Source organism: Acromyrmex echinatior, chromosome 6 (genome assembly GCF_024713525.1).
Source record: "Acromyrmex echinatior isolate Ae372 chromosome 6, ASM2471352v2, whole genome shotgun sequence".
Classification (NCBI taxonomy): Eukaryota; Metazoa; Arthropoda; class Insecta; order Hymenoptera; family Formicidae; genus Acromyrmex; species Acromyrmex echinatior.
The window spans coordinates 14,341,982-14,369,877 of NC_141857.1; the positions used below are offsets into that span (position 1 = coordinate 14,341,982).

Consider the following 27,896-nt stretch of genomic DNA (forward strand, 5'->3'; position numbering starts at 1 on the left):
TCGTTTTCCTATAGATGGCTTTAGAGGTAAGTGGTGGTCGAAATAAATAGATCATAGACGTCATACATAAACTTGGGCATCTGTCAACATAACGCCATAGAAACATTAGTCGATTTGTGTCTGCATCACAAAGTTATTTTCGATTGAAAATGTCAGTTTACGAGCCAAATTCTCATCATTTGCGGGAGGTTTTAATTTTCTGCTAATATGAAGAAATCTGCAGCTGAGGCTCATCGAATGTTCTCAAATACTTATGGTGAGGCCACTATTAGAGAAAGAACGTGTCGTGAATGGTTTCAACGCTTCAAGAACGATGATTTTGGCTTCGAAGACTGGCATAGTGGTGGAAGAGAGAAGTTTTTCGAAGATGCAGAATTGGAGGCATTGATCAAGACTCGTGTCAAAATCAAAAAGAATTGGCACGATCATTGGGAGTGACTCAACAAGCCATTTCAAAACGCCTCAAAGTCATGGAAATGATTCAGAAGCAAGGAAATTGGGTGCCGTACGAGTTGAAACCGAAAGATGTTGAACGGCGTTTGTTTGCTTGTGAACAGCTGCTTGAAAGGCAAAGACGGAAGGGATTTCTGCATCGCATTGTGACTGGGGATAAAAAATGGATTCATTATGATAACCCCAAGCGCAGAAAATCATGGGAAGGGGGGTTCTCGGCCATGCTTCTACATCGACGGCCAAACTGAATATTCACGACTCCAAGGTCATGCTCTGTATTTGGGACCAGCTCGGCGTAGTGTATTATGAGCTATTAAAACCGACTGAAACAATCAGTATCGAACGCAATTGATGCGTTTGAGCTGAGCATTGAAAGACAAACGGCCGCAATACAACGAGAGACACGATAAAGTGATTTTGCAGCATGACAATGCTCGACCCCATGTTGCGAAAGTGGTCAAGACATATTTGGAAACGTTGAAATGGGAAGTCCTATTCCACCCGCCGTATTCTCCAGACATTGTTCCCTCTGACTATCACTTGTTTCGATCAATGGCACACGGCCTGGCTGACCAGCACGTCCGGTCTTATGAAGAAATAAAAAATTGGATCGATTCGTGGATCGCCTCAAAAAGATGACCAGTTTTTTTGACGCGGAATTCGTACGCTGCCCGAAAGATGGGAGAAAGTAGTGGCCAGCGATGGACAATACTTTGAATCATAAATGTATAACCAATTTTTTACAATAAAGCCTCGAATTTCGGAAAAAAACGGCAGAAGCAAAGTTGTATACCTAATATATATATATATGTTTATATATAATAAATAAGACGATCATTGCCACGACCAGATTCCAGGTGGACTTAAGCAATAATTAAAAATGTTAAGAAGGCCTCATTCACTTCAAATTTTAAAATAATAAAAATACATTGAATCAATGCATTTTCGCATAAAAATAAATATTTGATAATGAAAAAATGTCTGTTCCGCGAATCGAGATATTAAACATTAAAGTTGACAACTGTTAAAAAGCAATAAACCACTGCTGTGACACATTTCCTGATCTAAATAGTCGTCAACTTTAATATATATTTCGATTCAGCTCGGTTCACAGAACAGCGCGATACCTTTTTCTTGTCAAATCTTTATTTTTACGCAAAAACAGATTGATTCAGTGTATTTTATCAAAATTGAATTTGAAGTGAATGGGATCTTCTTAACATTAATTACCACTTGCAGTAGTCCAGGAAAAATACAGACAAGACGGACAAACAGTTCTGTAAAATTCGCTCTTTAACTCTGTTAGAAAAATTTCATTGAAATTGATCCTCGTTTCGAAGCAGCATTTCAGAAAAAAATTCAGTTTTTTGTTGAAAAATTCATTTTCAGTAAAATTTTAATAAAATTTTAGAGAAATTTTAAGAAAAGTTTCCAAAAAGTTTCTACAAAAATTCAGAGAAATTTCAGTTCAATTTCAACGATTTTTCAGTATGTCAATTGAAAAATGAACTTTCAGTGAAATTTCAATAATTTTTCAATCAACAATTTTGCTAAAATGTTCCAAACATAGAATAATTTTAGCGAAATTTTTTTATAAGGGAAACGCACTTCAAGTCGGAATCTATAATCATAGCCTAATCATACAAAAGATAATATAATAACATATAAAAGATAATATAATCATATAAAAAATAATATTTCGTAAATTTATACTTCTCAAATGCAGTGTTTCTATTGGAGAATCCAACGGAAATATTACGGAATATCAAATAAGCCGAATATCAAATAAGTTTAACCTTAAGACCATTTTCGTCAAGACGATCTTAAATCAAACAAGAATTCTGTAAAGAAAAACTTCTTCTCGAAGTCTATTTCATGACTATGAATTGTTATGATCTCGATTGAATAAGACGATCTTGATTGAATAAAACAGTCTTGATTAAGACGATTTTAAGCGCTGCCTTGAGCTTTGACTACGAATACGGGCCATGATGTCGCTTGTCACAGTGATAAATGATCACGTGATCGAATTCTCTCTCAATTTGTCCACTTTCTTGTCGCCAACAGCACTGTTGAAAAGTTGGATTAATTCAACTTTTAGCGACATCGCTCTTACGCAAAGATTTAAACATGGATGGAACATTAGAATGTAAGTATAATAAAAGTATTTACTTAAGCTATATTCCAAAACATCTTTTCCAAGAAAAAATTTTATTCGAAATATATAAGACATGTAACACATATTATAATATTTACAGTATTTCAAAATTTTCCTCGGAGAGAACGTTTTGGAATGCAGCCTTAGAATATGAATGTTATCGCAAAACTTGATAAAAATATACTCATTCGATAAGTTTCCATTCGAAATGAGAGAATGTAGTAGAAAAATTCAACAGTCTGCTTTAGACAATCTGCAAAGAAACTATTCAGGTTAAGAAAACGAGTTTTCTTCAAAGACATAGAGAATGGACTGCTTGATCGTATCTAACAGTAAGTAGTATAGTCGACAAAAATGAGAGAGAGGGACTGTGGAAGACAGTTAATCTCCCTCTCATTATATCTCATTCTCTCTCTCATTATATCGTTGAGTGGAAAGAGATGAAGATTAAAACAAAAGGAATTGTGCTAAGAAGGACTACGAGCCAAAACAAAATAAATTTTAATGTACATAATATGATATAGTTGACATTAGATAAAGATTGGTCGTCTTCCACGGTCCCTCTCTCTCATTTTTGTCTATCATACTACTTAGATACGATCGAGCAGTCCATTCTCTATGTCTTTGGTTTTCTTTACCTATATATATAGTTATTAGAATAGTTATTAGAACTGCGTAACATAAACGTCACCCAAGTGTCTCCGTATATTATCTTATTATCCAATGTTAAACACAAGGATAAAATGATACATTGGAGCACTCGGGTAAGTTTTCTAATTCTGACATTTGATAATCCGCTTCGTAATACATATCGCCACGTTTTTCTGCCAGATTCTTTCATTTTAAGTGAAAACATATTGAATAAGTATATTTTTCAAGTGATGCCCATATTCTAAATAATTATCAATAATAAATAAATAAATACAAATTTTTTTATCAATGAGATAGATAATAAATAAAATTCTGATTATTTTTATTTTTATTTTCAATTTTATTTATATCGTTTTCTCTGTGATCGCTCAATACATTATACCAATTTAATTATTGTATTATTAGATTATCATTATTATCATTATTATTTAATTGTTGTATTATTTGTTATTATTTGCAATAATTTCATAAAATTTTCAGATGGCTGTTGTACATACTTGTGACATATGTGAAATGATCATAAATGAAAAGAGTATTTCGACTCATCGAGTGTATGGAAGCATATAACCAGTTATTTATTGATAATTTTTTATTAATTTTTTTTAAATCCATGTTTACATCGTCTTTCAAATAAAAAAAGGATCAACCCAAAATCTCTTTTTTTATATTCTCTTTTTAAATTTGTACATTCATTAATGCATATAGCTGTTATTAGTCTATTTTGCTGTAGTTTCACTTAATTTTTTGTTATGCACAATCGCTATCAATCAACTTGACAGGTTCAACCGTACTACTGTTTTTGATGTAATATTTTGACTTTACAGCACTTTACACATCACAATTAATATAATTGCAATCAAAAATTTTATATCGCTAACTCATTTATATGAGCGACATTCAAGATTAACGACATATGAAATCACGTGACTCGTTTGTTGCTGAATACGAACGACGAGCATGTACTTTCAAACAGCGGAACAGCAATCAACTAAGTGATATTTTTTATGCCTGTAAATATCGCCTCACTGATTGGTTGTTGCTCCGCTGCTTGACGCTTGCTGCATTCAGTCTAAATTAAGGTGCATTCAGTGAGGTGCAATCAATGAGGCGATTTTTACAGTAGCGTAAAAATATTTTTTACACCACTGCCCGTATCGTCCAGCTGATTGGTTGCTGCTTCCTCCCGCTTGATGCTTGCATGTGAATGCTCATATAAATGGGTTAATAGCGATAAATTTTTGATGGCAATTATATTAATTGTGATGTGTAAAGCTTGACGCTTGAAGCTTGCATGTGAATGTATCTTTAGGCATTATAGGTTCGTAGCGGTGTACGCGGCGCGGGCCACTTGCCAGGTAGTTCTCACTTCCTAAGCTATCAATGGCGGATATTCGACGCTTGGGAAATTAATATCTCGATTGCGAAAATTGGAAAATGATCAAGAATTTTTCGAAAACTCAGTTTAGTTCGTTCTAAAGCGTGTACATACAGAAAAGTATTACATAAATATTTCTTGTTTTTAAGTAAATAAATAATAAGTGAATTTTAAAATTATATTATCAAGAATATATTTTTTGTAAAAAAAAATCATTTCTTAAAGGAAGAAGAATAAAAATTGCGTCCTCTCTTAGCACTAGAATGATATTTTTCTGTGTACGTACACGAATAATAATCAACGCACCCAGAGAAAGGTTTTGATTCGAAGAAACGTTTCTTTTCTATTGGAAGAAAAAATTGATTGATTTATTGTTAAAGAAAAATCTTGACTCGCGATCTACATTCAAAAATAAGTTTCTTCGATTTAAAGAAATGTTTCTTTACTATACTATACATTAGGGGGGGCTGAAAAAAATTTTTCAAAAATCGATTAGCAATATTCCCACAAAATTAAGTTATGATTTGAGTAAAATTTTATTGAAATCGATTAATATCTTCAGGTTACCCTTTGACTTTTAAATTAGTATTTACGCGTTTCTTGTTTTATACATGTTTCAAAATTCGAAAAAATATTTAAATTTCAATATAATTTAGTACTACCTCCACATTTTTTATCGCTGAATTCGAAGTTAGAAGTACATATTTTAAAACCACGAATCCAATATGACGACATACAGAATGAAGATATTTCCCGGACCGGTAAAATTCGAAAATTAAGCATTTACGAAATAAATGTTTCCTACAAAAGTTGTAGAGTTTTAAATAATCTATTCACTGACTTGGCCAGCTTGATCTTGGATAGCGCAAAGGTCAAGATCACATTGATTTTTTAAATGGTATATCCTATTTTTGATTCCAGAATCTAATAGTCGATGATCTTTTCAAAACACTATAACAAAGTTATTTTTATTGAGTACTTTTTATAAGACTCGAAGATTACAGTACCAGCATTAGCATTATGCAAGGTATTCGACCGAAGACTAAAACTTTTTAAATGTTGTTCAGAATCATGTTCTGGATAACATTTGTCAAAATCAAGGACATTAGAGTTATATCTCTTAAAAGCTTTCCAAAACACTATAATAAATTTATTTTTTGAATACTTTTTGAGTTATTATTTTTGAGTAATTTATTTTTATGTAAAAATAAAAATAAAAGGTACAATCTCCTGTGCTATTTAAAAAAATTAATTTGATCTTGATCTAATTTTGGCAACACTACCCAAGGTCAGACTAACTAGATCAATGAATAGGTTATTTAAAACCCTACAACTTTTGTAGGAAATATTTCTTTCAGAAATGCTCAGTTTTCGAAATATTTCACCGATCCGAAAATTTTTATTCATCCTGTATATCGTTATATTAGATCTGCCATTTTGAAATGTGCTTCTGACCTAGGATTCGTATTCAGCAATCAAAAAAGAACAGATATTAAATTGTATTGAAATTTAAATATTTTTTTGAATTTTGACACATCCAGAAATATACAAATACTAATTTCAAAATCGAAGATCAACCTGAAAATATTAATCGATTTCAATCAAATTTTACCCAACTCATATTAAGGCCTGCATCTAATTTTGGGGAGATATTGCTAATCGATTTTCAAACATCATTTTTCGACCCACCCTATATATTCAGAATAACTCAGGTGTCCCTGAAAAGACATATTCCTGACCAAATTCTAAGATGATTTTTCCTTTACGAAAATTTTGTCCGAAGATTAATTTTCAAATTAAAAAAGAAATAGCGTATCACGGGCCGTGTGGAGAAGACGGGCAGGAGCGGCGCTCACGATTAGACGCGTGCGTATTACGCGCGTGGCGCACACTGATCGGACACACGTTTATAAAAACACGTTTGTTCTCATCTTTCCCCTCTGTCACATTACTTCTTTGTATTTCACATACTTTAAGAACATGCTAATTTCGTTAAATTATAAATTAGATAATAAAGAGTGATGAAATTGGAATGAATACTCAGATCTTTTTGAATATCGGATTTTTTTTTAATTACACTGATAAAATTGTTAGAGAAATGTTATAAAAGAGCTTAAATAAACAATATTACGCGCGATAAGCATTATAAAATTATTATTGACATACAAATCAGACTATTATTTTAATATGTCAAATTCTAAGAGCTTTTCTTACAATTCGATGTACTGAAATACTTGTTAGACTTAATTGTATGTCAATAGGTGTTATAATACTTATCACTTTAATTATTGTCTAATTTCTTACTTTTACGACAATTTTATCTGAGCGCTATCGCACTCGTGGCATTTATTACTTATGGGAAGTTTTATAAGAAACGCGATCGCGCACTTCTTTGCACTCAAAGACTTATAAATTAAAAACTAATAATTTAAAAAAAAAACGTAAGCCAAATACACTTTAAAAGTTTATTAACTTAATTATAAAAATTGTCATTATCTTGTAAATGTTTAATGATTCAATTTTGATCTACTTTCTTGAAATAGATAAAGGAATAAATTTAGATCGTAATAGTGCTCGACATAATTGTTTACTGTAAGTCACTTTCATTACTAAATATTAAGTGTCTTTTAAGTACGCAGATACTAACTCAGATAGCAGAGAGTTCAAAAGAATTCAAAAATAATTCAGTCGAATATCATCAATTTTGAGCATATTTTCAGAAGTAAAAAAAGAATTCCTTTCGGAAAAAGAATTCTTTTTTTATCTGAAAATGAACTCAAAATTGATGACATATTACTGAATTCTATTTGAACTATCTTTGTGCTATCTGGGAAGTCATAGTTTCCACGATGAGATTTTTCTTTTAGAAATTGTTTTCATAAATTGTTTTTATAAATTGTTTTATAAATTGTTGTCACGTTTTAACATTGACACCTTTCGATTACACTTACTTGATAAAACGAGAAATTTGTGCGTGCGTGCGTGCGTGCGTTCGTGCGTGCGTGCGTGCGTGTGTGCGTGCAAAAAATTTATGATACCAACTCTAAGTAATTGTTATTTTTAATATCTTAATATAAGTTATCTTACAGATATTTTATTTTCATCCGTAAATGGATTCGTGAGTCATCGACACTCACATATCTTATTTTCTTTCATCCCCCATCACGTATATTTTTGGTATTCGAAAATGTCATGTAATTGGTTAAAATTTATCGGAATCTTCATCTCTTTTATCATAGTGAAGATCCCTCTTCTAATTGAGTCAGTCTGTTCTCGTAAGCTGCTAATAACATATCTCCGACTTAGTCTATAAGCTTGTATCATCATTAAATAAAGTTCGATCAATAGACAGTTGTCGAATCTTTTTAATACTTTACATATTACGGTGCATCTCGCTCGTAACAATTAATGGCAGCGGTAGACAACTGTCTATAGAAGACCACAGGCTAATCAACTCTGCTTTGGAATCATCTCCAAGTAAGACAGACCGAAGAGATACATTGTCAGAAAAAACCTGAATCGAGAAAACCTCTCAATTCACTGACGCTGAGGTAGAAAACTGAAAGCTGACGGCAGTTCCTATTGGCAAGTGCACAGAATATAATATTGTTCCTGAGACCCGGACATCCCATCAATAAAACTTTGACGGACTATAGCAATAGCTCACAATTTTCGTTCAAAGAAATAGGGCCTGGTTATCGCTAACATTAACGGGACGAAATAGCGAGAAAGCGGCATAAAGTGTCTTCGACGGAACGTGACAGTCTCTTCTAAACTGAGCTGATGGAAACGATAAGACTCCGTGGACGGCCAACACGAAAAAAGGCTCAACGAACTTTAGACATCTCAGTCATTGAATCTTGGATATCTCAGATATCGAATCTTCGACCAAAATCAGACACCCAGAGACAATGCTATGTATTGTACTACTAATGTAAGTCTTTATGAATTATTGAAATTCTAGCATACATTGTAAGTCAGATATTTCAGACGAAAGAAATTCGATAGATAGCTTCGAATCTAATTACATACTTTCACTGTTAATTATAAACGATCAGGCATTATCACAGTTAGAATCTCACACGAAAACATTCACGTAAATAAAGACCAACAAAGTCAACAATTCTCGACAACTAATAATTACTTTTCCGTTCGTCATAATTTGAATCTCTTATCTGTTTTTAATGATAAAAATATTCCGGTTCATCAATTCATATCTAATTGTAAAGGAGTTTTAGAACTCGTAGAATCTGAAGAAAAATTATTTTTCTTTAGAGCGATCCTTCAAACTAATTAACGGGCGATGCTGCGTTAGTTAGATCTATGTATACAATAACAAATCTTGAGTAATTATGTGAAACACTTATAAAAGAATTCGACAATTATAAAACGTTCAGTGGGAATTAGAAATAAGTAATCTTAGGCAGAACAGAAAAATCTATTAAAAAATATATTATTAGAGTTAGAAAGTTAAATTCCAATATAATCATTGCAATCTCCAATTACCCTGAAGGATGGATCAGGAAGCAAGAACAGGAAGAGTTTTTGCAAACAATAAATTAATAGATCATTTTATAGGCGGACTCCATAAAAATGTTAGTCATCATCTTCTAGCGCAAAGATTTAATATTCTGGAAGATGCAATAGAGGGAACTATAAGATTTATTAAAAAATCGCAATATCACGCGGGAAGATTTAAAGAAAATAGATTTAACCAATCAGGTTACATAACGTGTAACTATTGCAAAAAAGATAGGTCATTCTGAAAACGAATGTAGAGAAAAAACTTTTCGCATACGAAATAGAAGTGGAAATCATAATTTTCAATATAGTAATAATGATAGACGTGATTCTGTGCAAAATTTTGATAGCAATTCTGAAAATAGATTCAACAAAATTCAAGCTAATAGATATCAGATGCATAATGGACAAAATTATATAATAATAATCGTTATAATAATCGTTACAATTCGAATAATTCACTAAATAATTATCATCAAAACCATACCTAATCAAAGTTTAAACTATCAAGGCCAAGCGAAAAGCGCGCAACGCTAAGACCAGTTTTCGAGTCGCGCAAATCGAGTTTACTTGATAGAACCGGAATTCAAACATACACAGTCAGAGCAAATTCTCGAAATGTTATCTCTATTCCCTTCAACGAACTCAAAAACCCAACAGACAGATTCTTGTTAGATATAAAAGTCGACATAAATATCATAAAGACAAACGTTTTACTCCGTGACACGTTAGTATACCAAGACAATAAAGTTGAAATACAGCGAATTACAGAAGAAAAAACATACTCTCAGAACCACATATTTAAATTCAAAAAACGGCATTCACGAATTTCATGTAGTACTGAGTAAATTTCCATTAAAAGAACAAGGCATTATAGATTCGACCTTTCTACGGCTTGAAAATGTAAAAATAGATTTTGAAAAACAAACGATTATAATTCAGAATAATAAAATATATTCATTAGAATACAATAATTTAATAACTGTACCAGCTAGGAGCATGTGTAATTAAAATTAATCAAAATAATATTGATATTGGATTAATAAATCAACATGAAATAATTCAAGGTGTTTTTCTCGTGTATAGTATTGTAAAAATAAACAACGCACGTACATATTTAATTAATACGATAGAGGAAGAATTGAATATTGACACCTGTAATTAATGTAGAGTCAAGGTTAATTGATACGAGCTCGAGGAACAGCCCTACATTCCCAATAAATTCGGTCATCTCGAATAACTTAATGGACAGATTAAAAATATTGAAGAAAAGTCTACGACTAGATCATTTAAATAAAGAAAAAAACATTCCATATTATCAATTATTGAAAATTATAATGATATATTTCATTAGCCGAGAGATAAATTAAAAGGGACAAATAGAATTACGCTGTAATGGGACTGATGCCCACCACGCCGTTTCACAGTACGATTGCTTCGCAGGACGTGATTGAAAAACACATAATGTTTTCCGCTCTTTCACTTTCGAATTAAATGAGTCACTCGTTGATCGAAAACACAGTTTATTTATTGAACCGACTTACAATCTTGCGGTTACACGACAATGATCGTCGAAATGGAAAATACAAAATGTCAAAGGACGATGTGTTCTCGCCGAGAGCCGATCGATGTCTCTAGATCCTTCGGATCTTTCCGCAAGCGGAATGATAACAGCGCCGAGCGTTAGTCGGTGATAAGCATCGCTCATCGATAATAAAACCGTTACACCGACCACATGGGTAACGAAAGCGCGCGAAATAATAAATGAAAAATCGACAGGCAAATATCGAACATACACATTCTATTCCTACTATAGATAATGTTCCTATAGTTGTCAAACAATATAGATATCCTTCTATTCATTAAGAAATTAAACAACAAATTAATAAATTACTTGAACAGGATATTATTCAATTTTCTTTTTCGCCATTCAATTCTCCATTATGGATAGTATCAAAGAATTGATGCTAATAACAGTGGTAATAAACAGTGGAGATTAATAATAGATTTTCATAAATTAAATGATAAGACAATCGGTGACAACACAAGTTAAAACCAGCCTTTATCATCCACAATCAAACGGATCTTTGGAACGCATCATGTATTAGCTGAGTATTTAAAGCCTTTCATTAATTCTCAGCAAGATAATTGGGACTCATCTCTGTCGCTATATTTTCTTATAACATATTTTTTTGTAATACATTATATCATGAGGGAAATGAAAATATCTCCTTACGAATTAATAGTCATAGATCATTTACCCTCAATACTTTCTGAACCCTAGCTGGGAATTACACATAGAGAATTCCTCGCGGATTTAATCGACAGACTAACTTATTTGCAAAAGAAAATCTCTGTAAAATTAAAGAAGTTTCAAAGGAATATTATGACAAACGTATAAAACCTTTGATACTGGAGATTATATTTATGTATTACACGAAACGATTAGAACGGGTAATAAAAAATTAACCGATCAGTATGACGGTCTATTTAAAATAATACGCCGAATAAGCGATGTTAATTATGAAATTAAAAGGAGTAGGCATAATCAAATTTTACATGTTAATAGAACGTGCATATTTTCCTTTGCAGAATGATACGGATAGATAATACCGAATCAGTAGAAACCTTTAATAATCAACCACTTGAGCGTCTAGCTGAAATATATTTTACGAAAATTTAATGAATTTACATATTTTTAGAGCTCATTGGAAATTTATAAATTATATTAATCTTACTCTTCACTAGAAGAAAAAGAGAAAATATTAAAATTTTATAGATAAATTCGAGATTTTATGTTATAGTAAATAAAAAAATAATATACTGTGTTTAGGATTGCAAAAATTGGAACGTTTACAACGAAGTCTGAAAAGTCTGAAAATTAACAAAGAAATAAGTAATGATTTCATACCAACGATATTAAAAAAGAATTTGATAACAGAGATTTAAATAAGGCATCTTTGATTTTGTTGATCAAATAGCGAAAATCCTCTTTGGTACATTAAATTCATCCAATGCTGATTATTATAATGAAATAAATCTTGTGTATAATGATTCGAAACAACTAACAAATATATAAAAAACAAATAAGTATTATTCAGGCAACAATAGGTAATTTTTCAAATGCCTTTGAAGCAAATAATAATAAGTTTAAGGAAAAATAAATTTTAATATAAGACAACTTCACTTATGCTGGAAGTTGTAGACAAAAATTAACTGAAATTAACTCAATTAAATAGCATAGTCAATTCTTATCTAATAGAATGCTCAGAAATAGTACTTGAATATGCAATAAAATTAGAAACTTTAACAGACACTATTCTATTAGCACACTGAGGGTTAATCCATCCCGAAACACTCATACCTAAAGAATTGTTCAATAACTTAAAAGAAACTCGTTATGTGATAAATAATAAACAATTGCCTGTACCTTTGAAGTCCGATCAATTTACTAATTTAATCGATGTTAACGATATAAACATATTTTATAAGAATCATTGTTTGATTTATGTTGTTGAAATATCTTTAATCGAACAACTTTACATTATATGTAATTCCGTTACTAATCAAGCAGAGCGAGAGGGGCATTTATGCATTCAAACCTTACTTATACTTATTTAGGTCTTAGATCTGATAAACAGCTCTATATTCACTTAATACGTAGTTAAGTGCAAGAAAATTAATAATGTAATGATCTATAAACAGACAGATTTGCGGTATCAAGTTTCAGCGATTTATAATTACGAAGCGGAATTGTTAAAATTAGTAAGATTAGAGAACATATTAAAAGAATGCGATGTTCGAGTCATGAGAATTCATAGTATTTTTTGATATCAATTGAAAATCACAAATTCTTGGTTATACACAGCTCCTCAAAACGAGACTCTTTATATTTTATGTAATGATACAGGGTGGGCCATCTATTGGTACGTTTTTAAAAATGCGATCAAATGAGCATACATTGATATTTTTTATTAATTTTTTTTTGTTGTGAAGCTAAAAGTATCCGCGTCAAGAATGAAAAACGATTTCGTTCATGTGGCTCCCTCTACTGGCCTTACAGTATGCCATTCGGTCACCCCAATTATTAATGACATTTTGGACTACCTCGGCGCCAATTTCACTCAAAACAGTCGTAATATAATGTCATCCACTAACATCCCTTTCTCACGAACTTTCCTCACCAATTTGCGTATAGCTCCTTCGGTGGGTGCTCTATCACGACCCATATTTCTTTTCAAAATTCGTACAGTTTCGGCGACACAGCACTGACTTTGAAAATAAGTTTTTAAAATTTCAAAACGCTCTTCAAGAGAAAACATGTTGTTTCGTGCCGCGAACGGTATGACTAATAAACTGTCAAAATTTCGGGTCTGTAGCTCGTTCGGTGTTGCCATACGACGAAATTCAAAAACGTACCAATAGATGGCCCACCCTGTAATAAGTGACTAACACAATTGTATTCAACCAGACTTATTAGGCTTTCTACGGATTGTGATGCTATTTCTGACAATACATTGTTACGTAGTCAAACTATGAGCACTATACTACATGGGCTGAAAAGTCCCGGGATTTTTCAATAGGTGGTGCCACTAGAAAATGAACATGATTCATTTCGAGAGATTCATCTGTCACTAGTTTATGTATGAAGTTTCATGACATTTCGTTCATTCGTTTACAAGCTACAGTCGTTTAAGTGGCCTTACTTTCGCCTTTGTAAAAAAAATGGAAAAACAGGAATATCGCATCTTGATCAAACATTGTTTTTTGATGGGAAAAACTTCTGAACAATCATTGAAATGGTTGCAGAAATGTTATCCCACATCTGCTCCTTCGAGAACAACAGTTTATCGGTGGTTTAGTGAATTTAAAATGGGTACAAGCACTGAAGACGCACCTCGCTCTGGAAAGCCAAAAGAGGCTACGAATGCGGAAATCGCAAAGCAAGTGCATCGAATCGTTTTGAGTGATCGTAAAGTGAAGTTGCGCGAGTTAACTGAGGCCGTAGGCATCTCAAAAGAATGGGCGGGATACATTTTGCACGATGTTTTGGAGATGAAAAAGCTATCAGCACGATGGGTGCCGCGTTTGCTGACCATCAATCAAAAACAGCAGCGCGTTGATGATTCAACGGTCGGTTTGGCGTTGTTGCAGCGTAATCGAGCGGACTTTTTTCGACGTTTTGTGACGATGGATGAAATGTGGGTCCATTACCATACGCCTGAGTCCAATAGGCAGTCTGCAGAGTGGCTGAAAAGCCACGAAAGCCGACCAAAGCGGCCAAAAGACCAACGCTCGGCCGGGAAGGTTATGGCCTCTGTTTTTTGAGATGCGCATGGCATAGTCTTCATCGATTACCTGCAAAAGGGAAGAATTACGGGAGAGTATTATGCAGCGTTATTGGACAAACTGAACGATGAAATAAAGAAAAAACGGCCCCATATGGCGAAGAAAAAAGTTCTGTACCATCACGATAACGCACACGTCCTTGAAAGCGATGATCAAATTGGACCAATTACGATTCGAATTGGTTGCTTACCCACCGTATTCTCCAGACTTGGCCCCCAGCAACTATTATCTGTTCCCAAACTTCAAGCGGTGGCTCCAGGGAAAGAGATTCACATCGAATGGGGAAGTCATCGCGGAAACCGAGGCGTATTTCGAAGGCTTGGACGTTTCGTACTACAGAAAGGGCATCGAAATGTTGGAAAATCGCTATACCAAGTGTATCGCCCTCGAAGGCAACTATGTTGAGGAATAAATATAATTTTGCACAAAAAATGCTTGTTTTAATTAAAAATCCCGGGACTTTTCAGCCCATGTAGTAAATATTGTCGAAAAAGATTATATTCCTAATGTTAAATTTAATACTAGTAAATTATGCGAGAACCTTAAAGAACGTAATGTAAATATCTCAGATATCCACTTATTAAATATTGGTAAAACGCCTAATTTAGATATACATGTATTAAGAACAACGAGCTCTGCTTTAGACGAAATTTATAAAAAAGCGGAAGAGTTAAGCATCATCGTGATTTTATTATATATTATATACTATTGCTGGCTTATATAATATAGTTACTTTATACATAACTGCGAAATGTTTATTAATAGGTAAATGTATTAATATTCTTAAATTTTATGTACAAAAAAAGGGATGTGATATTTTTATAAATGTTTTAATAATAATGCTAAAATTCGTAATTCATGGACACTAAATGACCAGCGACAAATAGTTATTTTCGCTGCGATACCTGCGGAAGCTAAGCTCGAACATACACAAAATTATCAAACTCAACAACTCGAAAGAAATAACGAAATACGGCGATTTCGTTCATGTAATAGCCGACTTACAAATTTAATATAGTACTGTTAAATATATGTAAGGTAATTCAACGCGCGATTGTAATATGGAAGTCCATACATTTATCATTAAGATTAATATTATTAACATTATTAGTGTTATTAAGATTATTAATTTAAGTTTCTAATTTTTTCCAATTTAAATGTTCTCTATGTATTAATTCCAAAACATTGTGTATTCTATGCTTTTAGGTTAAATCTCTATATTGTCATATTATTTAAGTCTTCTTAGATTATAAGAAAAATATAAATTTGTTAAATCTAGAAGAATCTTCAATTTAAGGAGGAAGATGTTACATGTCATATCACTTTTATTAACGATACTAACACTTACTATTAATGTTTCTAACATAAAGTTGTTTTACACATTTTTTTTCCTAAACATTCCTGATAAATCTTGCTTTCTGCTACTTATCTTATTTGCTTTCATCTATCGTTTTTAGTTTTTTTCTATTTCAGTCTTACAGATATCTTATGACTCATCCCTAAACGGATTCGTGAGTCATCGACATTCACATATCTCAATTTCTTTCATCACGTAATATTTTTGGTATTCGAAAATGACACATAATTAAATAAAATTTATCGGAATCTCCATCTCTTTTATCGTAGTGAAGATTCCTCTAGTTCTGATCGAGTCAGTCTGTTCTCATGAGCTACTAATAACACATCTCCGACTTAGTCTATAAGTTTGCCTGTATCATCATTAAATAAAATTCAGTTAAAAGACAGTTGTGAAGTCAAACCTTTTTAATAACTTTACATATTACGATGCGTCTCGCTCGTAACAATACATGCGCGTCGGTTTTATGAAGGGAATACAGGTAAAATCTATTTTTTAGGTATCGGCTTCCCAAGGTATTCTTTCAGTGTCTTTTGGACCGGTTTAAGGTTCGCTCAGGTGGCATTCTGTTAGCGTATGTTGTTTACGTAGAATCAATTTTTAAGATATCAGGGCATTTTTTTCAGAAAAATGGCCCTGTGGAGGACACACAGAAATTGTTCAATGCCGATGAAAAGCGAGGGAAGTGCAAGTTTTGTGCAAAAATACAACCACCATGCAACCACTCAAATGCAACAAACGTTTTCATTTTACTTACAAAAAACAACGTTATTATTTGCAATAATTATACAACTGAAAGCACATAAAATTTTTTTTGATTTATTCATTTTCTAATAAAAAATAATACTTATTTTTTAAAATAAATAATTATTTAGATATCATAAACTTTCATCGCATAATGCTTATTTGACAATATTATGTTTTAATCTTTCGAATTTTCAATCTTATTCTACAGTGTTCTACATGGCGCGCCCTTTCCCGTTATGAAAGGGCGCGCGACCGCTGGAAGATTAAGATAATACAATATAATATAATAAGCTTTTAAAGTGTATTTGGCTTACGTTTTTTTTTGTAAACACTCATAACTCACAAGTATTATAACGCGTATTGACATACAATTAAATCTAACAAGTATTTCAGTACATCAAACTGTAAGAAACGCTCTTAGAATTTGATGTACTGAAATAATTATCTGATTTGTATGTTGATAATAGTTTTATAATGCTTATCGCACATAATTATTGTCTAATTTCGCTCTTTTACAACATTTCTCTAATTTCATACACAAAAAGTTTAATATACATTTCAATTTCATACTAATTTATAATTTAACGAAATTAGCATATTTGAAGTATGTGAAAGATAAAGAGGTAATGTGACAAAGGGGAAAGATGAGAACGAACGTGTTTTTATAAGCGTGTAAATGCGTTCAATTAGTGTGCGCCCCGCGCGTAATGTGCTTGCGTCTAATCATGAGCGTCGCTCCTGTCCGTCTTCTCTACGCGGCCCGTGATACGCTAATTAATTCTTCTTGTAATTTGAAAACTAAGCTTCAGATAAAATTTTCGTAAAGGAAAAATCGTCTTAGAATTAGGTCAGGAATATATTTTTTTAGAGATACCTGGGATTGTTCTGAATCATCCCGTATATAGTAAAGAACAAAATTGAACTAAATATTTTTGTAGAAAATAATGATTTATTTATGTATTGTGATGACAAAACGAAAAGAATTTGTTACACATAATAATTAACACTTATTTTACTACACAACGGTATAAAAATCTTGTAACATCAACTAGACGATTAAATATTAGACTGACAACTAGACGAAAAGACGAAGAAAAAACAAGACGAAAGACGATAAGACGGGAGACGACAGGACGAAAGAAAAGACGAAGAGACGAAAAAGACGAAAAGACTAAAAACGAAAAAACAAAGAAAAAACAAGACGAAAAGACGTAAGACGATAAGACGGAAGACGATAGGACGAAGGAAAAGACGAAGAGACGAAAAGATGAAAAGGCGCAAGACGGAGAAGACACGACGACGAGAAGAAAGAAAGAAGAAAAGAAGACGACATTCAAATTTCGAAGACGTTAAGAAGAACCCGAAAGGCATTGAGTGAGCAACTACAAGGTGACGCAGCAACATCAGAAATACATTAGCAAGACTGTGAATGCGTCGGTAACAGTACCAACATCGAGAGGGTAGTGACAATACGACGCGGGTAAGCGCGCGATAGTAGCGCTGGTAACGACATCGAAAGTGGCAGGACTGTACGATGTAAATGAACGTGAGACGGTAGTCTCGAGTGTACACGAACAAGACGGTGCAACAACAGTGAGCGCGCGATGGTAAACATTTGCCACATTGCGTAAAGTGTGCAGAGACAAGATAAATAATCTCGCGCAAATTGAACCAATCAAACAGAAGATATGCACGGCGTCGACTGTTGCCGTGACGGCTTTACATAAGTTTATCTTCGAAAAGGAAGGTGAAAGATCGAAAAAACAGACAAAGATTCAGAGACTTTGATTTTACTTTTAAAAAACACACAATGGGATATGTGGATAAAATAGAAGCGGCGCGAAAACTCTCGATCGGTGATCTGATATCCTGCTGTAACATTCTCGGTTTAGAGTACGGAAACAGAGAAGAGATAATGACACTCATATTACATGATTTAATGGATTTAGATACTCTCACACTCAAAGATAGTGAACAGGATAATGAGTTAAACGAAGATGCGAGTGACGAAGAAACAGTTGACGAGCAAGACGACGAAAGAGAGGAAGAAAGAAGCAACAAAGAGAGTGAAAATAACCTCGAAGAGAACTATTTCACCAGAGGCGGTGGCAACTGAACACGAAATTCTCCATAACATACTGAAATGTGCAAGATTCAATTAAAACTTTCACTGGAAAAGATACATATCCGGTTGAAAGATGGATATCTGAATTTAAAGATGCGGCTAATCTGTTCGGAATTACAGAAGTTAGTGTTCGCAAAGAAATCACTAGCCGGACCTGCTAAAATGCTCATCGACAGCGAAGGCGTTATCAAGTCGTGAAAGAAATTAAAAGAAATTTTACGAGATGAATTTATAGACGAAATAAACAGTGCTCAAATACACGATATGCTGGTCAGAAGAAGACTGAAGAGAGACGAAACCTTGCAGGAATATTATTATGCGATGAAAGAAATAGCTGCTAGAGGTAAAATAGAAGCAGAAACACTCATGAAATACGTGATTGACGGAATTCCGGAAGACGCACAGGGCAAGATGATATTGTACGGAGCTAAAAAATTGACAGAATTCAAGGAGAGAAGCTTAAAATATACGAAGCAATTCGGAAGAAAAATATTGAGAGGATGAAAATGAGAGAGAAGAACAGCATGCCGAAGAAGACAGAGGAAACGAGGAAGCCAACAACATCAAAAAGTGGCGAAAAGGAATAGGAGACGGACGTGCGATGCTACAATTGCGGCGGTAAAGAATACAAATCTAAAGACTGTAAGAAGAAGGAATTAGGTAAAAAATGATTTAAGTGTCAAAAATACGGGCATACGGTAAATCTGTGTAACGCGTCAGATGATAGTGAAGCGGTAACGGATAAAAAGACGGCGGTAATTAATACGGTTACTAATTCATTGAGCGGTAGAATGTTTAAACAAATCGTGATAAACGGTGTGCGGGTTAGTGCGTTAATTGATACCGGCAGTCAAATCACGGTAATGCGCAAAGATAAAATGAAATTAGATAAACGGGGAAATAGTATCTGTTTAACCGGTTTGGAAAAAACGAAGTGCATTCATTAGGATGCGTAAATACAATTGTAGAAGTAGATGCTGATGAATATCCGTGTATAGTGTATGTTGTGCTAAATGAAGCTACAAACTCAAGCGTCATAATTGGTAGCGATTTCCTAGCGATGACGGAAATGACCGTCAATAATGACGGAATAACTATATGAAGAGCAACACCTCAATTGTTAACACAAATCAACATGATCGAAAAGTAACCGTTAGACATTAGTAACGTGACGGATCCGAAAGTACGCGAAGAAGTAGAGACAATTGTTGAAACCTATCAAGTAAATAAGTGTAAGATAACGGACGTGAGCATGCGTATTGTACCAAAAGACGAAAGGCCAATCTTTCAAAAACCGCGACGGTTATCGGCACCTGACATAGTCGAAAACCAAATAGCGGAATGGCTAAACGACGGAGTCATTGAGAAGTGTACGTCGGAATATGCGAGTCCAATAGTAGTTGTAAGAAAGAAAGACGGATTACCGCGTGCATGTATTGATTATAGGAAGTTAAATCGAGTCATAGAAAAGGATGGCCATCCCTTACCATTAATCGAAAATCTACTAGATAAATTAGAGGATGCTGTGTTTAGTACGTTAGATCTGAAAAATGGATTTTTTCATGTATCCGTAGAAAAAAAGAGTTGAAAATATTTACGGCGTTTGTCACTCAGAACGATCAATATCAATTCTTGAAAGTCCCTTTTGGATTATGTAATTCGCCGAGGGTTTTCCAAAGATATATTAATGCTGCTTTCTGGGATTTGATTAGACAAAATATAGTTTTGCTTTACGTGGATGACTTGATCGTGCCGGCAGCAAACGAACAAGAAGCGTTGGAACGCTTACGAATCATACTAAAAACAGTTAGCGACCACAGTTTGCAAATTAATTTTAAAAAGTCAATTCGTGAAAAGAATCATCGAGTTTCTAGGTCATATAATAGAAAGGGGCAAAATTTACCCTTTCCAAGAGAAAGTCAAAGTCGTGATGGATTATCCAGAACCGAAAGAATTAAAAGATATTCAAAGCTTTCTTGGATTAACGGGTTACTTCAGAAAGTTTATATCTTCATATTCTACGATCGCGAAACCGTTGAGCGACATGTTGCGGAAAGATCAATCGTATAATTTTAACGATAAGACTCGAAATGCGTTCATACAATTGACGACTCTAACTCAGTATTCAGTACTGAAAATATATCATTCGCGACACGAAACGGAAGTACATACGGACGCAAGTATAAACAGTTATGGAATTGTACTTTTGCAGCATTGAGATGAAGCTTATTACATCCGGTATATTTTATGAGCAAAAAGACTGAAAAAGAGGAAAGAAATTACACGAGTTACAAATTGGATACGCTTGCGATAGTAGAGGCACTTAGAAAATTCCGAGTGTATCTGTTAGGAATTCAGTTTAAAATAATTACTGATTGTGCGGCTTTTCAACGAACCATAAGCAAAAAAGAGTTAAGTACATATATTGCTAGATGGGCTTTAGTGTTAGAGGATTATGATTACATCATAGAACACAGATCGAGAATCCGTATGAAACATGTCGATGCTTTGAATCGGCATCCGGTTATGAAAATAGCGAAAAATCCAATTATATCACAAATTAGAAGCAACAACAAGCAAGCGATGAAGAGATTCAAGCGATAATAGAATTGCCAAAGACAAACCATATAAGAATCACATAAGCGGCGATTTATTATATAAATTTCAAGATGGTAGGGATTTACTCGTTATTCCCAGAGCACTAGAGTTAGACTTAGAGTTAATTCGAATGATTCACGAGAAAGGACATATGGCGGCAAAATGTATCGAAGAGCGTATTCGTCAGGAGTATTTTATATTCGATTTAAGGAATAAAGTAGAACGACATTGCCAGTTGCGTGCAGTGTATATTGACGAATCGCAAAGCGGGTAGGTAGGAAGGATATTTACATTTCATTCCCAAACCTGATGTACCATTACATACCTATCACGCCAATCATTTAGGGCCGTTAGATACCACTAATAAAAACTACAATCATATTCTCGCTATTATTGACAGTTTTACTAAATTTGTATGGTTGTATCCGATTAAATCTATCACAGCTCGCGAGGTTAGACATTCAAGTCATTAGACATTCAAAAACAAATATTCGGGAGTCCGAAATAAATCGTGACGGATAGAGGCACAGCTTTTACCTCCCAAGAGTTCAAGGAGTGTCAGAGTGAAAGAATTGAACACGTGACAGTTACTGCGGGATTGCTAAGAGCAAACGGATAAGTGGAACGTTTGAATAGAGCAATATCATCATACTCTCCAAGTTATTAATCGAAGAGTCTGCTAAATGGTACAAACATGTAAATAAATTGCAATGTTTATTAAACTCCACGTTCAATCGTAGCATAAATGCGGCGTCTTTCGATTTATTATTTGGCGTAAAAATGCGCGACAAAACTGATCTGAAACTACGCGAAGTAATAGAACAAGAATTTCGATCGAAATTTAAGGAAGAGCGTAACGAAATTAGAGCTAGAGTGAAAAAACAAATTCTGAAAGTGCAATCGGAGAATTGTAAGACATATAATCTCAGACGTAAGAAGGCTACAGAATACCAGATGGGAGACCTAGTAGCAATCAAACAAACACAATTAGGTCCAGGCTGAAAATTACGAATGAAATATTTGGGACCATATCGAATTGAGAAGGTTAAGCCTAACGACACATACGACGTGATTAAAAGCGGATCTCAAGAAGGACTTGTAAGTACTTTTATCTGCGCTGAGAACGTTAAACCTTGGAATACCATTAATTATAAGTAATCAATTTTATTTGTAAGACGTTAATTATATGTAATCAATTTTATTTATAAGACGTTAGTTATAAGTAATCGATTTTATTTTTGTAAGACGTTGTAATGTTAAGTCGACTAATAGTAAGTGAGTTCAAGCGATCATAGCAAACACATAAGAATGTTTTTCGTTTCTTTTGTTGTTTTGTGAATTTAATAGAAACCGTTTTGTGTAAGTTAATGGCGTCGTGCGAGACGCACGATTGTGCAGAATGGCCGAATGTAGGAAGAGTATATGTTTCGTTTATAAATTTTTATTTTGTTCGCGCGTTTCCGACTATGATGATATATGCTAGTATCAGCGCGCTTGAAGAAGGAAAAAGTAAAGGAAGGTTAGGGCAGAAGGGGCAGAGTCTGAAAATGGCGAAACACGTGTGTGGTACGGCAAAGCGTGAAGTGCGATTAGTGTCTCTCAAAATAATTAGTGTATCTCTAAATTGTTGTCTGTAAATATTAGCTCACCAAACATTCTATTATTGGAACCATTTTATTTCCTACATTATTTTTTGAGACGGTGCATAATTGAGTCACCAAAAAAATTGCATATTACCAAATTAAATGGAATATTATAAAATTGTTACATCTTTGTAGTAAAATAAATGTTAATTATTATGTGTAACAAATTCCTTCCGTTTTGTATCACAATAGACAAATAAATCATTATTTTTTACAAAAGCACTTGCATTGATTCAATTTTGCTCCTCACTGTATACCATATACGCTATAGACGTAAAAGAAAAAATTCTTTGATTTGAATATTTGATTTAAATTGCTTTTTGAAATTAAATAGAAAAATTTATTTGATTTTAAAAAATGATGTTTAAATTAAAGAAATGATGAGCATCATTTCTTTGAATGGAATATAATTTTTATAAATATAATTTTTATAAATTAAAAAATTTATATGATTTAAAGAAATTATGTTCAAATAAAAAAAATTATGTTCAAATCAAAGAAATTTTTTCTTTAACCGTACGGCAAAGAAACATTTCTTTGAATCGAAAAATTTCTCTAAGTGCGTTTAGTATACATTCAAATATTCAGGCGTCCTTACCTTTTTGAGACATCCTGTATAAACACACATAAACATATATAAATGTTCATAAGCACATATAATTACATATGAAATATATCCATATATGTTCTTAATACATCTTTCTTTCTTTTATAAAATTACTTTTTGAACATGCATAGACATATTTCATATATAATTTCATATTTAATTTTATATGTTTATAAATATTTATACATGTACATGTATGTTTACACATGTTTATATTCACCTATGAAAAATTTTTTACTAGGAAATTAAAAATAAATTTTTAAAATTTACAGTAACTCATTTTAAATATACGATAATTTTACATGATTGTGTGTATGTGTGCGTGTGTGCGTGCGTGTGTATTTTAAGTTAAGTGTTTTTACTTTAAGTAAATTTAATTTTATAAGGGGAATACCAGATAATCAGGATCGGGGATTTTGATGCTCTTTTTACAGGCTGCTCTTGAGCGAAACAAAAAACGATACGGACACGAACGTGTCCGGCCGTTTTAGCCATTGGCTCATAGTTCGAAGAAATCGATTTTTTAAATAATTGTAACAATTTGAAAAACGTACTTTATAAATGAAAATATCAGTACCTTTAATTTTATTTTAACTAATGTTATTAGTTTTAATTACTTTTTGAATATGTAATAAAATTACATAATAGTATTGTAGATAATTAAACACTCATTTATGGAATATTATTATCATCGTTATCGTCGTTGTTGTTGATGAACGCATAAATAAGATTGTAATGAAAGCTGTTACAATTTCTGATGAAATTAGAAATTGGAAGTTAGGAACAAATAAGTTATACATTTGTAATCTTCTTTTAATTAACATTAATCGATTTATTAATAATAATAGAAAACTATTGTGTTTTGTAGACGTACATTGTACGGGATGATATAAATCATAAAAACAAGAAAAACATAAATATTTATTGTATTGTGAATATCTTACAAATGAATGTTTGTTGTAGATACAATTACTTTTTCTAATATCTGGCGAAAAGCAGATTTGATTAATATATTATGAAAATAGCTTCTTTCAGGAATCAATTTTGGTGAGAACCGAAATTTTCATTTTAAAATGAAATTCATTCTAAAATTCATTCGTAAGATGTTCACAATGCAATAAATATTTATATTTTTCTTGTTTTTATAATTTATATCATCCCGTACAATATACGTCTACAATATACGTCTAAAACACGATTAGTTTTCTAGTATTATTAATGTTAATCAAAAAGAAAATTATAAACATATGACTTACTTGTTTCTAATCACAATTTCCAATTTCTAATTTCATCAGAAACTGTAACAGTTTTCATTACAATCTTATTTATGCGTTCATGTAAATAACAACAACGACGACGATAATGACAATAATAATAAATATTCCATAAAGTTCCATGAGTATTTAATTATCTATAATACTAATATGTAATTTCATGAAATTTCATTACAATGAAAAAGTAAACCTAATAATATTAAATTAAAATGAAATTTATAAAGATATAGATATTTTTATTTATACGCATATTTTCATTAGTACGTTTTTCAAATTATTACAATAATTATTTAAGAAATCAATTTCTTCAAAACCATGGGCCAAATGGCTGAAACGACCGGACACGTGTCGTCTTTTCGCTCAAAAACAGCCTGTAAAAAGCGCATCAAAATCCCCGACTCCATCACCTGGTGTTCTTCTTGTTAGTATAAATTAATAAAAGCATATTGGCAATTCGTAAAATTTTGCGAAATTTCTTTTTATTGTTTCTTTGATCATTGCTGCCTTGTTAACTAATTTACTTCAACTCATGGCATACAAGACAACGTTGAGTTGTCATGAATTATAAAGGTAGATGATTATGTCTATATTATATTTTTTGATCCTAATGGAATTAAATTAAATTAACTTGAATTAATTAACGAAAGCACAAGTGATTTTCTGCTGGCGCTACTGGCAATACTAAAAGTCACGACAATCTAAAGTAAAATGACATCTAGCGTTATCTATTCTACATAGATCGAAGAGATAAAATGATAAAATTGATAAAATAATTTTAAATTTATCAAAATTATATAAATAGGCAAGCCTATACATTATTATAAACGTATTGAATTAAAAATATATAAAAGATACACACAAATAGTGGAAAACGTCAAAATCTGTCTTCCTCAATCATATAATTTTAACACATTGAGAGGAAAATGTATTAAATTTTAATAAATATTTAGTCGAATAGTGCCAGTTGAAGATCTGTGTTTTATGCTGAACTAGTTTTATGCTTTTGGAATTTAAAATTAAATAAATATGTGCACTGAGAGAAAAATATACTAAATTTTAATAAATAAGTATTTGAATAGTATTAATATAACATTTATTTACGGAAAATAAATATTATTTGTTAAATAAAATCTAATACTAGGTAAATCAAATTAATTATACCTTCCAAAAGCATAAAACTAGTTCAGCATAGAAAACAGATCTACTTCTATCAATATTTGGTAATTTATTATAACATAAAGTTTTACTTTTATTGATATTTTTTATAATTACACTGAATAGGGAATCTTCCTCTATGATCTTCATCTTAACATATGTTGTTAAAGTCATGACCCTAAGTAACTTTCAACAGATTTCAGCCGTCGCTCCTTATTCGTTAAAGATTTATTAAGAGAAAAGTTTTAAAAAATAACGCCTTATTTCTACTGTAGAACAAAAATTCGTTGTTTTAAAATAGATTACCTACTTTAAAAACACAAGTTTTCTTCAAAAACGATATTTCCTTATATAATTTTTGTTTTTATATAGTAACGCATAGAAGCGCATGACTCCCCCTGTTTCTGGGTGTACGACTTTTCATGCGAAGAGACTTCTACTCCATCTTCGAAGTTTTACCCATCGCTTGTTATCTGTTAAAAAATTGTTAACAATCAAAGTTGCTAATTATATTTCTGCTTTGTATAAAAAGTTGGATGACTCTAGGCAGGTGGGAGATTTAAGGTAGATCGACTAGGAAAGTACAACTTTCTGAGGCATGGTCTTCCCCCTTTGCTTAGGGGCACGCAAAGCAAGTGTTATACCACCTTCTCTTTTGCTACGGAACGCACGACTTTCTACACAAAGCGACTTCCACATCACCTTCCTCCTGCTACAGAGCGCATACGAGTTTCCACGCGAAGCGTGAAACAAAGAAAATTTTTGTTTTTAAAGCAAAAAATTTATTTTAAAGCAGAAAATTTTTTTCTATAAAAAGTCAGTTGTTCTATCTTTTGGTAAATTTTACCTGTTAGGTAAGTAGCAAGATTTTACCCAATCACACGCGCGGATTGCCAGATTTATTTCACAAGTAAAATTTACCAAAAGATAGAAACAACCGGCCTATAGTAGAAAAGAGATATTATTCTTTTTAAACTTATTTTTTAAACTTTTCTTCTTATGCCTCTTCTTATGTCTTTCTTGCTTTTAATAACTTTTTAATTAATAACGAACGATGGCTAAAATCTGTTAGAGATACTCAGAATCATGACCTTGACAACATGTATCAAATTCAAAACATCGGAAAAGTGATGAGTAAATGTATTCTAAACGTCAACGATTTTTGCATATTCCTACATTATAGGTGAAAAGTATCCAATAAAATTGAACTTCTTCTTATGGACAGACCCGTATCTTTCATTTTTATTATTATTGCATTGCCGTGAAAACAGAAGGGAAAAACAACATTTTAAGTATGAACGTAACAAATTGCAAAAACAGTGCCGACAAAGTGCGTGTGCATGCGTGCGTGCTGATTTTTAAAAAAAAATACGAGGCCTATATCTTTTAAAATTTATATTCAAAGATACGATAGTGTTTTGACGCTAAGAGAAACGCGTGCAACGATATGATAGCGCGAAACCGACCGTGTATCTTTTGTATATATGAAAATCCATAATGTCCGTGATATACGTATATTATATTACAATATTTTTGTGTGCGATATCTTTCGAGAATAAGGTCATAGGATAATCGTTATTGGAGATATTGTCAAGGGACATTACCTAATCGTTACATGTCGATAAAAATATCCTTTCCGTAAAAAATAATGATATCAATTTTATTAACAATCGTTAATAATTAAAAGATAATATGAAATATAAATTAAAAGTTAATAAAAAATGTGAACAGCGTTAATTAAGTATATAATATTCCTTGTACAAAGAAAATAATGTTATTAAAAAAGATATATTAGAAACGCAAAATTTTTTTACGCTTTATTTTCGAGAAAATCAAAAGTAGAATTAAAAAATTTGTTTTTTTCCTTATGTAGAATTATTATT

The 27,896-nt window shown here is 32.4% G+C and overlaps 1 protein-coding gene and 1 long non-coding RNA gene across 8 annotated transcripts in view; one reads left to right on the plus strand and one right to left on the minus strand.

Moving 5' to 3' along the window:
* Positions 1-27,896, minus strand: part of LOC105154229 (putative G protein-coupled receptor CG31760) — a 246,683-nt gene that overhangs the window by 209,249 nt on the left and 9,538 nt on the right. The window lies entirely within an intron of this gene.
* Positions 785-4,153, plus strand: LOC147909525 (uncharacterized). Its single transcript, XR_015545315.1, has 2 exons — positions 785-2,602; positions 3,743-4,153. It is a non-coding gene; the product is annotated as an uncharacterized LOC147909525 (long non-coding RNA).